Here is a 12,620-nt window from a genome sequence, read left to right on the forward strand (position 1 = left end):
CAGTTGTGTAATGTTGTCTCTGGTTTTTGAGGGAGCTCTCTAAAGTTATATATATGTCAATGGAACAAACCCGCCCTCCCCACAATTATCTCATTGCTTCTTCTTCTTCTTCTTCTTCTTCTTCCTCTTCTTGGATTCCGGCAGTGTAGACGCTGATAAGCATATTACTGCCCTCCACAGGTCAAAGATGATCTTGTATCAACGAGGACAGGAGACTAATAACCCTCATGTTGTCCTCAGGTCAAATTTGACCCGTTTTCCAAATCCCTATATCAATTTTCTTGTTAACTACACGATTTTAATTAACCCAAATAACATGGATGATTCCACACAAAGCTATTTGGCAAGTACAAATCTCTACTTTTATTAATTTTGGGGTGTTTTATTCAATTCAAAGCATTTGGAGAAAAAAATTGAAGTGGTTTCAAAATAGTATTGATGCTTGGACTGCCTTCCTGATTTTGACCCTTGCCTGCCTCATGATTCTTGTACCTGTAAGCTTACATATCCTTTCACTTTGGCAATACATTCCTAAACTCAGTAATTTGATAAATTCTGTTTATTGTCCATCCCTACTCTAACCCTGTCTGATGAATGGCTGCATATGGCCAAGTAGGCCTGTTACATTGTTCGTGCTTCAGTGCACATGGAGCTAGGGGAACATGAGAGGTGCTTCGCCCTATGCATCACCAGCCTATGACACACTTTTCTCTCTTCCCTTTCGGAGTCACCTCCCTCTGACAGCATCCTGATTTTTGTCTCTAGCTTAAATTTTTACCAAATTTGGCAACAATCAGAGCAGTAAATGGGGCAAGGAGGAATGGCAGTCATGAAGTGCAGCATCTTTTTTTTGGACAGTACGGTGGCCCTGAAGTGCAAATCACGACAGCAAATAGGAAAACACGACAACAAATCACAAAACACAACGGCAAATATGAAAACACTTCAACAAATCATAAAACACAACGGCAAATAGGAAAACAAAACGACAAATAGGAAAACACTTCAACAAATCATAAAGCACAACGGCAAATAGGAAAACAAAACGACAAATAGGAAAGCACTTCAACAAATCATAAAGCACAACGGCAAATAGGAAAACAAAACGACAAATAGGAAAACACTCCAACAAATCATGAAGCACAACGGCAAATATGAAAACACTTCAACAAATCATAAAGCACAACGGCAAATATGAAAACACTTCAACAAATCATAAAGCACAACGGCAAATAGGAAAACAAAACGACAAATAGGAAAACACTTCAACAAATCCCAAAACACTTCAACGGTAGCATAATGAGGGTCCCTACATGTTAACCGAAGCATTGAGAACTTTTGTAAGTGTACAGACAGTTTATAGCTGCGGGAGCTCCGTGAAAGGGCTAAGATAGAACGAGAGTAGTCAATGCCGCAACACAGCGTCGTACTCTGGGGAACTGGTGGTGTACCTGCGGACATTGTGAAGCTATGGCCAACGGACAGGAGTGTCTGTGTTGCATGGAGTGGGACCTGTTGCGTCGCAACACCCAAGAGTGTTTTGTACAGTCTGAAGATTTTCCCTCTTATAAACAGGGCTGTACTTACCTACTAGCTACTACTGGTAGCTCACTCTTTCTCTCGTAGCCCTTTCATGGAGCTCCCGCAGCTCTTCGTTCAATAAACTGTCTGTACACTTACAAATGCTTCTGTTAACATGTAGGGACCCTTATTATGCTACCATTTAATGATATGAGCATTTTAATGGTACAAAATAGCGATTTGTTTTTACTTTCCCTGTGCCCCGAATACTAACAAACGGAGGCTGCCCTAGCATCACCAGAAGGGAGACATGAGGAGGAGAGGGAAAACAAAAGACAAGCAGGGAGACAGAGGCCAAAGAGATGTTGAATAGATTATTTGCTATATTAGAAATTGGCATTCTAAAAATAAATGCATTAAATGAACTGGTTTGTCTGTGTCATTAAGTTTTTGGGTGTGTGTATATAATATAAACCGTTTTTCAATGTCTATTTTTCCATCAAATTATGACCTGGACACAGGAAACTTCTAACTGAATTATTATATTCCAATGCTAACTTTTAATAACTCGTTAGGTATACAAGCACTAAAAAGACATTAACGAAACGTGTATCTTTATTATAACCTTTATTCAAACATGACTTTATGCTGTATAAAAGTATGTTCAACATGAAGCGGCAATCAGACTCAGCTGGCGATGACGGTGTTGCTTCAAGACTGCAGATAGAAGGAGAAAGCTTTAGGTTAGTCCAGTAGTTATCCAACCTGTCCTGGTAAGATTAGAATTGTATATATTTATATATAAAATTATATTTAAGCATACAGTAACATGAAGGTACTTAAATGTAACTGTAGTGGTATAGTTTCTTCATGGTTTTAACTGACAACTGTTGACCATTTAACACACTTACACCTACCTTTACTGTGTTAGTGGGTGTTTATCAATGGTGTTATGACTTTTCATATGTTGGTTGTAGCCTTGTAGCTTACAGTACTATTTACTTGCAGTTTACTGCCTGTGGTAGCTCATGGGCTGGTAGCGTTTACCTTGTAGTTGCTGATCATATTTTGCACTGCATTTGTCTGAACGCTAGAAGCTACTGGACAATGATACATACATGCAGTAAACTACAAGCTAATGCAAAGGGTTAGCTACTGTAAACTTAATGTAATTAAGATTAATTAATGCAATTCTCCTTACCGGTAAGTGTTATGACTACTACAAACATTAACTCCCACAAGTTTTTAATTTATTGACAGGATAAATAAGAGAAAACGGCTATTGCTTACATTAAAGCCTATCAGTGTCGGTAACGTTACCTACCTTTGCACGTTGAGGGCAAAGTTCCTCACAGAATATTCTCCTGCAAGCAGACTGACGTCGATTCACCTTCTTCATCTCAACAAAAAAAATTTAACAGCACAGTTCCACATCCATTTCGTCCAGTGTTCCAGTAGCCTCTGTCTCCCTGCTTGTCTTTTGCTTTCCCTCTCCTCCTCATGTCTTCCTTCTGGTGATGCTAGGGCAGCCTCAGTTTGTTCCTTAGTCCCCTGTTAAAAGACAGCAAACACAAGAAAAAGATATTTACCGTTATGAATGCTATAATGGAACGTTATACTTGTTACATGGGAAACTACACATACATTTTAGCTTTCATTTAACGTTGCAAGTGAAGTTTAAGGAAAATTCCGGCGCAAAACGAACCTAGGGGTTACTAACAGATGTGTACCCACTCTGTCCTTCTGTGGGACATGTTTTCATCCTAATCGAATGTGTTTGTAGCTTGAAAGAAGCTAGCGCGGACCGCTGATTAGCTTACAACACTAGTATTCGGGGCACAGAGAAAGTAAAAACAAATCGCTATTTTGTACCATTAAAATGCTCATATCATTAAATGGTAGCATAATAAGGGTCCCTACATGTTAACAGAAGCATTTGTAAGTGTACAGACAGTTTATTGAACGAAGAGCTGCGGGAGCTCCATGAAAGGGCTACGAGAGAAAGAGTGAGCTACCAGTAGTAGCTAGTAGGTAAGTACAGCCCTGTTTATCAGAGGGAAAATCTTCAGACTGTACAAAACACTCTTGGGTGTTGCGACGCAACAGGTCCCACTCCATGCAACACAGACACTCCTGTCCGGTGGCCATAGCTTCACAATGTCCGCAGGTACGCCACCAGTTCCCCAAAGTACGACGCTGTGTTGCGGCATTGACTACCCTCGCTCTATCTTAGCCCTTTCACGGGCTCCCGCAGCTCTTCGTTCAATAAACTGTCTGACAGCACACTTAAAAAGTTCTCAATGCTTCGGTTAACATGTAGGGACCCTCATTATGCTACCGTTGAAGTTTGGTGATATTTTTAGCCTTTTTACTGGTACAAAATAGCGATTTATTTTTACTTTCCCTGTGCCCCGAATAACACTAGCCATCCTGCAGCTACACCTGATAAACACACCGATTTCTAAATCTCTGCTAACGTTACGCATATACAGTAACGGCTTATAAAAACAGATGAAAATGCCACCGGACATTAAACTTTACGAACACAAATGGCTTAAAGATAGCAACCCAGCTAGCTAACAGCCTAAATGTTAGCTAGTTGATAGGTTCAGTTAGCTTAACGTTAGCTCGGGGTGTATCTACATAATTGTAACAGCAATTTGTACCAGCATAAAAGCTTTAAGCTTTACATTGATGTAACACATTAACTGTGATAACACATGTACTGCAAACACTAAATATACTTACATTTAAATGATACTTGTGCCATCAGCGATGCCCCGCTTAGGTCCGCCATTGTTGTTTTTTTAACGAGCCGGCAAAGCCGCGCGCATAGGATTGTGGGTGATTTGGGAGCGCGAAAGACAGACAGTCCGTCTGTCCAATCAGGAGGGTCCGTCCTCTCCTAGATAGGCCCTACCTTTTCCGGTAGAAGTTAATGTCGTTGTGCTTTATGATTTGTTGAAGTGCTTTCCTATTTGTCGTTTTGTTTTCCTATTTGCCGTTGTGCTTTATGATTTGTTGAAGTGTTTTCCTATTTGTCGTTTTGTTTTCCTATTTGCCGTTGTGCTTTATGATTTGTTGAAGTGTTTTCATATTTGCCGTTTTGTTTTCCTATTTGCTGTTGTGTTTTGTGATTTGTTGAAGTGTTTTCATATTTGCCGTTGTGTTTTGTGATTTGTTGTCGTGTTTTCCTATTTGCTGTCGTGATTTGCACTTCAGGGCCACCGTAGGACAGAGATGATCAACAAATTTGACAAACCACAAGACACTCAATCTGTTTCCTTGCAATTCCATTCATATTCTATATTTACATATATCCATGGTCTATAGACCAATTAAATTGTCTCTATGGTCTGTTTTGGCAACCTAATTGTGAAATTAAAATCCCAAATTCAGAATTTGGTAAGAGGAGCAGAGGAAAATCATTGGTCATGTCTCCAACATTTGAAAGAAATATTTAAGGAACTAAACAACTTGTACTTAAAGAATAAGCTTTTTCATACATAAATCGTATGACTCACTGCTAGGGAATTATAGTTCCTTCCTCAAATATAAATGGTGTAGTGGTAGAGCGGGTTACAACATATACATATTTGGGTGTTGAAATAGATAATACACTGACATTTAATGAATGTGCACAAAACAAGTGCAAAAAGTTACAGAAGAGGATGTTTTTTCTAAGGAAACTTAATAATTTTAGAATAGATAGCTGTATTCTTCAGATGTTTTACAAAGCTCTCTTGCAGAGTGTCTTATCTTTTGGCCTTATCTGTGCATTTGGTAACATGTATATCAAGGACCAAAAGAAACTGCAACGAATAGTTAAAACAGCGAGTAAGATCATTGGAGTTGATCAGGTACCTGTAGCTCAACTGTACAATGACCTCAGTTTAAAAAAGACAGAACAAATTCTAATTGATTCAACCCATCCTCTTCATCAGATTTTTTTAAGAAGCAACAGGTCAAGTGGCAGACTCCTGCAAAGGAAAATTAGGACTACAAGGTACATCAAGTCTTTTGTGCCTACAGCAATTAGATTGCACAACAATAGACTTAAAAACTCTTAGGCATTTTTAAATTACGGGTATACTGTACTATATACATCAACATCTAACTCTAAAATACATGCTTGTCATGTTTTCTTAATGCTTCTATTGTCTTGTCTGTTTTGTTAAATGTTTTGTATTTATGTTTTTTAATGTTATGTAGTAGGCTGTATAACGTTGGAGCGTGTAATGGTGACCACATGAATTTCCTACTTGTGGATAATAAAGTTTACCTTGACCTTGACCTTGATTTCTCAAGTTATTTGTTTTTCACAATTTACTGTATGGTGTCCAAATAGTTCATTTCTAATTTTCTTCACCCAAATGTGAGTATGAGGTATGTATGCGTTGTTTTAAATTTACATTATGCACGGACAAGGTAATAGCAGGCTGTGGCAACATACATTCCTTTAATTTTAGTCTAAATAATTCCTCCTCCATTTCTGCTTTTCTAACTCAAAAACTAGGTATAATTTCCTATAAATGAGGTTTATTGAGCATAAATTCCAAAAATAAGTGTAAAACTACAGTTATTAAGTTAGTGTTACATAGTGTTGAAAACGTCAAAAAAAGTGACAAACATTGAAAAAAGCATCATAAGTGTTGAAAAAGGGGACAAAAACGTAAGAAAAAGTTAAAAACATTGATAGTGTGTTGATTTTCAATTTTGACGGGAAGACAACAAAAGGGATGATGTCAGCTTTTGCCTCCCTCCCTCCAGCCATATTTCCGCTTCCCCAAAACCGTTCATTGGCATTCTCTGCCTGTCCACTAGATGCCCTCAGACTTTTCCACCTGTTCCAGTCACAGACTCCCTCATCCCAGCTGCTCACCTGTTTCCCCTTTCCCTTGTCAGCCTTTCAGTAGGCCTATATAACTGGCCCATTTCCACTCATTCCAGTTCACTCCAATCCTGCCAGTTCCTCAAAGTTGCCATGTGTGTTGTCCCTTTAATTTCCAGGCTCTGTATTGTATTTTGAATTTCCTGCCTGCCCCTTTGGATTTGTTTGCCTGCTTGGACTGCCTTCCTGATTTTGACCCTTGCCTGCCTCATGATTCTTGTACCTGTAAGCTTACATATCCTTTCACTTTGGCAATACATTCCTAAACTCAGTAATTTGATAAATTCTGTTTATTGTCCATCCCTACTCTAACCCTGTCTGATGAATGGCTGCATATGGCCAAGTAGGCCTGTTACATTGTTCGTGCTTCAGTGCACATGGAGCTAGGGGAACATGAGAGGTGCTTCGCCCTATGCATCACCAGCCTATGACACACTTTTCTCTCTTCCCTTTCGGAGTCACCTCCCTCTGACAGCATCCTGATTTTTGTCTCTAGCTTAAATTTTTACCAAATTTGGCAACAATCAGAGCAGTAAATGGGGCAAGGAGGAATGGCAGTCATGAAGTGCAGCATCTTTTTTTGGACAGAGATGATCAACAAATTTGAAAAACCACAAGACACTCAATCTGTTTCCTTGCAATTCCATTCATATTCTATATTTACATATATCCATGGTCTATAGACCAATTAAATTGTCTCTATGGTCTGTTTTGGCAACCTAATTGTGAAATTAAAATCCCAAATTCTGAATTTGGTAAGAGGAGCAGAGGAAAATCATTGGTCATGTCTCCAACATTTGACAGAAATATTTAAGGAACTAAACAACTTGTACTTAAAGAATAAGCTTTTTATATAAATCGTATGACTCACTGCTATTTCTCAAGTTATTTGTTTTTCACAATTTACTGTATGGTGTCCAAATAGTTCATTTCTAATTTTCTCCAAATGTGAGTATGAGGTATGTATGCGTTGTTTTAAATTTACATTATGCACGGAGAAAGTAATAGCAGGCTGTGGCAGCAACCCCATGTTGTTACTGTTGTCACTAATACTATAAACAAATGCAGACACAAGGATAAAGTTTGTTATGCCATCTGTCTATCACAGTAACATGATTATGGAACAACAGTTTGTCAGGTAACTGCAGAGCCACCAATATCTTCAACATTGGACAGTTTGGATGACAGTAACTCTGAAAATCAAGGCCTTGATTTTCATCAAATGATGATGATGATGAGAATTATATATATATATATATATATATATATATATATATATAATATATATATATATATATATATATTTTTAAGATGACTAATATAATTAGTAGAAGTGAAATTTTGGATATAAACTTGCAAAACCGTGGGCTGCACAACATGCAAGTTGCAATGACCATAAGACGGTGAATGACGATTACTGGTGACCTAGTGTAACTGAGTAACTCATTGTGCAGTCACAGGAAGTTAGAAGGAAGTATTTAATGTCTTGTATTTATTACAATGGGATGCACTGACACTTCCCTTTTTAGGGTAGTTAAAAACAGATTTGATCTAGAAGTTTCTGTGTCTTTCCTACAAATAAGCTTTGCTTATAGAAAACTGACTCATTATTTGCCATCAATCAATTTTGACTTAAATAATTTTTTTTACTATGTAAAAAAAAAAATTCCCTCAGAGCTGTCATGTCTGTCACCACGGTCTGCTCTTTGTTTATTTGTAGCAGAGTGTTTAAAGTAGTTACAATAGTAAGTAGTTACAGAGCTAAGTGCTCATCCTGTCAGCTGTAATATCCTGTGTCTTCTTTTATGTCCTGCAAGTGAAACATTTTTATATGTAATTTTAGGTGCTATGAGCACCACAAGGGACAATTTAAAATCCCCCTTGTTCTAAATGTTGCATGCAATGCATCTAAACTTAACACAAAAAGTAAGGAAATTTGTGTTTGGTAGATTATTTCTCTGTGGTAACAATGCTTTTTGGCAATAGATCTTATACTGTTGGAAAGCCTGTTTAGTTCCCTTTGAAATTATGCCCCATTTGTAAGGAACATGCATTTGTGGGATGAGCAGCAGCGCGGAGTATGTGGGTTGCGCCCATTAAAAATTTGCCAAATCTTCTCTGCCAATGCCAAAGAGCTTATTCTGCCATTGACTCGTTTGGTGGATTGGATGATTGAAGTTTGAAGAAACAAGACATATTAAGCAATTTTACAATTTATTCATTTCACAAACAGGAGCCTCAGTAGCGTGTGGAAGAACCATACACAGCCACAACAGCCTGGCATCTCCTCCTCATGCTGGTCACCAGCCTGGTCACACAGATGCATGTTCCTTACAAATGGGGCACTATTTGAAAGGGAACTAAACAGGCTTTCCAATGGTATAAGATTTATTGCCAGAAAGCATTGTTACCACAGAGAAATAATCTACCAAAAACACATTTCCTTACTTTTTGTGCTATGTTTAAAGGATGAATGCCAAAAACTCACACAAAAACACAAGGTTCTTTGAAAACAGGAAATTAAATATCCCTTACTCAGTGGACAGGAATCCCTTTCATCCTGTTTTTGTTACTGACTGTTCTGAACAGTCCACGGGTTAGGGTGACTCTGAGGAGCAAAGCACAACAATATTGGACAAAACGTATTAACAAAAGGAGTTATTAGACATTTTGGGATATATAGATTTTTCTTGCCAAGAGTTGAATGAAGAGATTGTAGATGGACGTGAGAGTGGTATACATCTTCTAACTCTTGGCAAGAAAGTGAATAACACTGCCCTCAGGGTAGTTAAAAACAGATTTGATCTAGAATATATATATTGGTGGTAATATTGATATTACCACCAATTCTCAACAACTTTGCCTTTGATGTTGATTACTTAAACATAACAAATGCAATTTATAGAGAGGTCCCAGTACCTTTTTTGTTTTTTTTAAAAAGGGATAGTTTGTATTATCCATAGTCGGTGTATTATGGTTGTAGATGGGTTCCCTGTTGAAATGGCTGTTTGACGGCAATGTTTTATTATTTTTACTTTTTTTTTTTATTCAGGGAAGGTTCACTGGAACTTTCTTTTGCAGGAACGCCCTGATCACTTTCACACAGTTACACATTCATACCTGGAAGCTGCCCAGTACAACCACAGTCTGATCTGCTGGCCACACAGTTGGAGGTTAAGGGCCTTGCTCAAGGGCACCTCAGTGGTGGTAATGAGGGAGGTGCTACTCTTTCACTTTCCCCACCCAGATTTTTTTTTAACCTGTCAGTCTGGGGATTGAATCGATGACCTTCCGGTCACAAGCTCGCTTCTCTAACCTTTAGGCCACCACTGCCCCTTTTTAAAGAGATACTTTAGATCTAAATATAGCGTACACTTAAATTGAAACAGAGTTTTTTTTTTTTTTTTTTTTGGTGGACCTTTTTTTGGGTGGCTAAAATATGTTCTGCTGTGTGGCCCCATCCACAGCAGTACATTGCTTAGCTTCCATGTCAGGACTCTCCAAACTGGGGACTTGCTGACCGCCATTTACTGGTCCATTTCAGAAGATCTAAACTATCCCTTTAACCCTCTTTGTTTTTAAGTAAGTGTGCCAGTTAACATTTTCTTTCAGTTTTGCCTCATTATTTTGACCGTATAATATTCATTCATTTCACATTTCTTAAAAAATAAATGTACCCCATGTGAAATCATGAGTGGAGCAAATTTTATGAATTTCACGGAAACAGGATGTTGAGGTTTTCTAGAAAGCTGAATCATCATTTTCAAAATCTTGCTTTGTGAAACAGTAGTTTCCAAAACCGCAAAGCTGGAAGTGACAGAAGTCTTTGCACAGAACAAAAAAAACATAATTACTCCAGTTTGAGGATTTGAAAGCTTGTCCATGTGGAACTGCAGCTGAACTGCAGCTATGTAATTATTTCGATTGCACTTTTGGTTTGTTTAATTTTGTTTATGCGGATGTTTCTCATGAAATGCTGTTTAGCTTTCTGTCCATGCTTTCTGAAATGCTATTGTGTTTGTCCAATGCTGTCATGCTTTGTACGCCAGGGTACAGATTTTATTCAGGAGTTGACACAAAAACATAGAAAGAAAAATCTATTTTGTTCACTATGCAGTAAGTTAATAACCACATTTTTTGCATTTAGCTACTGGTGCTTCACATAGGACATTTCTTCCAGTTAATTTCAAATGGTCATCTTTTAAAAGACGTAACGCAAAACATACCCCATAAATGATGTAATGTCAACACTCAACTTAAAGTTATTACAGGGCATATATTTTACCAATTAGGTTTTGAAAGGACTGATGATTGCTGTCTGTATTGCCCGGGGGCGTAGCACAACATGCTCATTCTAGCATCTTTTTGGGCCCTCCTCACATGAAGGCCTTGGGTACTCAGTCCCCTTTCCACCCCCAGTCTGACACCCCTGGGTATTGCAAGGGGGATACTGTAGTGTGTGTGTGTGTGTGTTCTTCATTTAACATGTTTCCTCATAATGTTGATAAAAAAAAATAAAAAATTCCTACATTTCTTTTTTCATAGTTTAGTGTAAAAACACTAAACCTCACTGCTATTACATCAGATTGCATTTACAGTAGGTGTTCAGAGTGACAGTATTTTACGGAACCGTTTGTATTCTGTTTGTATTTTATGCCTGTGTGAGTTATGTACTTTGGTCATCTTTGGTTGTTTTGAAGCGCTCTATAAATACAGTTTATATAGTTTGACACATGGGGACATCTAGTGGCAAATGGTATGTACTTCTATTTTGAAATAGTGATGCAGTTACAACACTAACAGCCATTTCCATCTCATCATTTTACACACAGGCATGATGTGCCAAGCCAAAACATCCCACTCGCTTTAACCCTGCATGCCACAGGAGAAGGGCTCGTTCAGAGTAGACCTGTGTCAGTTCCACACCACATCACCTACAGTGTTGGGGAAGTTATTTTTAAAAAGTAGTGTTTGCTCGTTACTCATTACTTCTTTAAAATTAATCCGTTACTTTACTTAGTTACCCCCTATGGAAAGTAACTTTTTACTTTACTCGTTACTTTTACGTTACTTTTAAAAGCAGGCGTCTCTGGCAGAGACTGAAGTTAATTATACAAAAACTATCTTGAATGCACATCAGCAGGTCATCGGCGTTACATGGTGTTATTGTATACTATGTAATGTCTGTATAGACTTGTACCGGGGTCCGTTAGACACATGCAGCCTCCTTTCTGGAAATCCTTGCGTGTCCGTGCAACCGACACAAGTCCACAGCGGTCCGCTGCGTGTATGTAGGAGGCCATCACCACCGCATCCATGTGAGGTTGTCAGCTTTGTGTCTGCCTTGCTCAGAGCGCCGTTCAGCAAAAAGCCACGAAGGTTAAAAGGCTATCAAAAGTTAGCTTTGGCTGCTTCTCGCTTGCCATGATTACTCTGCTACCAGCAGCCTCTGTCCCGTCCCGTGTGGAGCTTGTGAGCGCGCAGCTGAGGCAGCGTCGCGGTCAAATCTGTCCCTGGGGAAAGTAACGTTGCGCCTAATTGAAACGTTTCGTTACCAAATTTCCAGTAGGCCTAGCCTAGTAGCGCGTTACACTACTTTTTACCCGAAAAAGTAGTTACTGTTACGTTACTGTAATGCGTTACACCCAACACTGATCACCTACCAGGTAGCTACCACTAGTCAACTGCACTCCTCACACTTTTGCTCTTGTGTTTTTGGTTGTGAAAAGGCAACAAAAAAAAGGACACCAACCTTAGATCCCCAGTATCGCTCTTACTACAGCATGAGTACCATTTCGGCATGTGGTGTGATCCAAACCTTCACAGGCCTGCTGTGCCTAGTTATGGTTACTAAGCTATGATTGGACAATCACTGTTATGGGATGGGGTTAAGCTGACAGTCAATTCCATTTAGCTGCCTCAGTTTCAGGGTCCAGGTATGAAGCCTCTCTATATCATCAAAGGGGCTGCATCATTGACTAAAGTGGATTATAAGTATGCCAGTGTGGACTTTTGAGGAATACCATAGCCTGATCAGCAAAATGGAGAGAGAAAGAGAGTTTTCATTTAAATTGCAAGAAGAAAACCCCACTTTATCTTCTTCACACTGTCATAAGTAAGGTATACAGTTGCTTGACAGAGTTGATACTTAATGATTTAATGCTCATTAATGATATCATGTGTAGATATGGTAGACATGTTATATAAA

At 38.7% G+C, this 12,620-nt stretch overlaps 1 long non-coding RNA gene across 1 annotated transcript; it reads right to left on the minus strand.

The window, feature by feature from the left end:
• Positions 1-2,131: 2,131 nt before the first annotated feature.
• On the minus strand, positions 2,132-4,487 carry LOC120562821. The gene is made up of 3 exons (XR_005639848.1): positions 4,270-4,487; positions 2,846-3,072; positions 2,132-2,238 (listed from the first exon to the last, which is right to left on the minus strand). It is a non-coding gene; the product is annotated as an uncharacterized LOC120562821 (long non-coding RNA).
• Positions 4,488-12,620: the final 8,133 nt, after the last annotated feature.

This window comes from Perca fluviatilis, chromosome 7, assembly GCF_010015445.1.
Source record: "Perca fluviatilis chromosome 7, GENO_Pfluv_1.0, whole genome shotgun sequence".
NCBI lineage: Eukaryota > Metazoa > Chordata > Actinopteri > Perciformes > Percidae > Perca > Perca fluviatilis.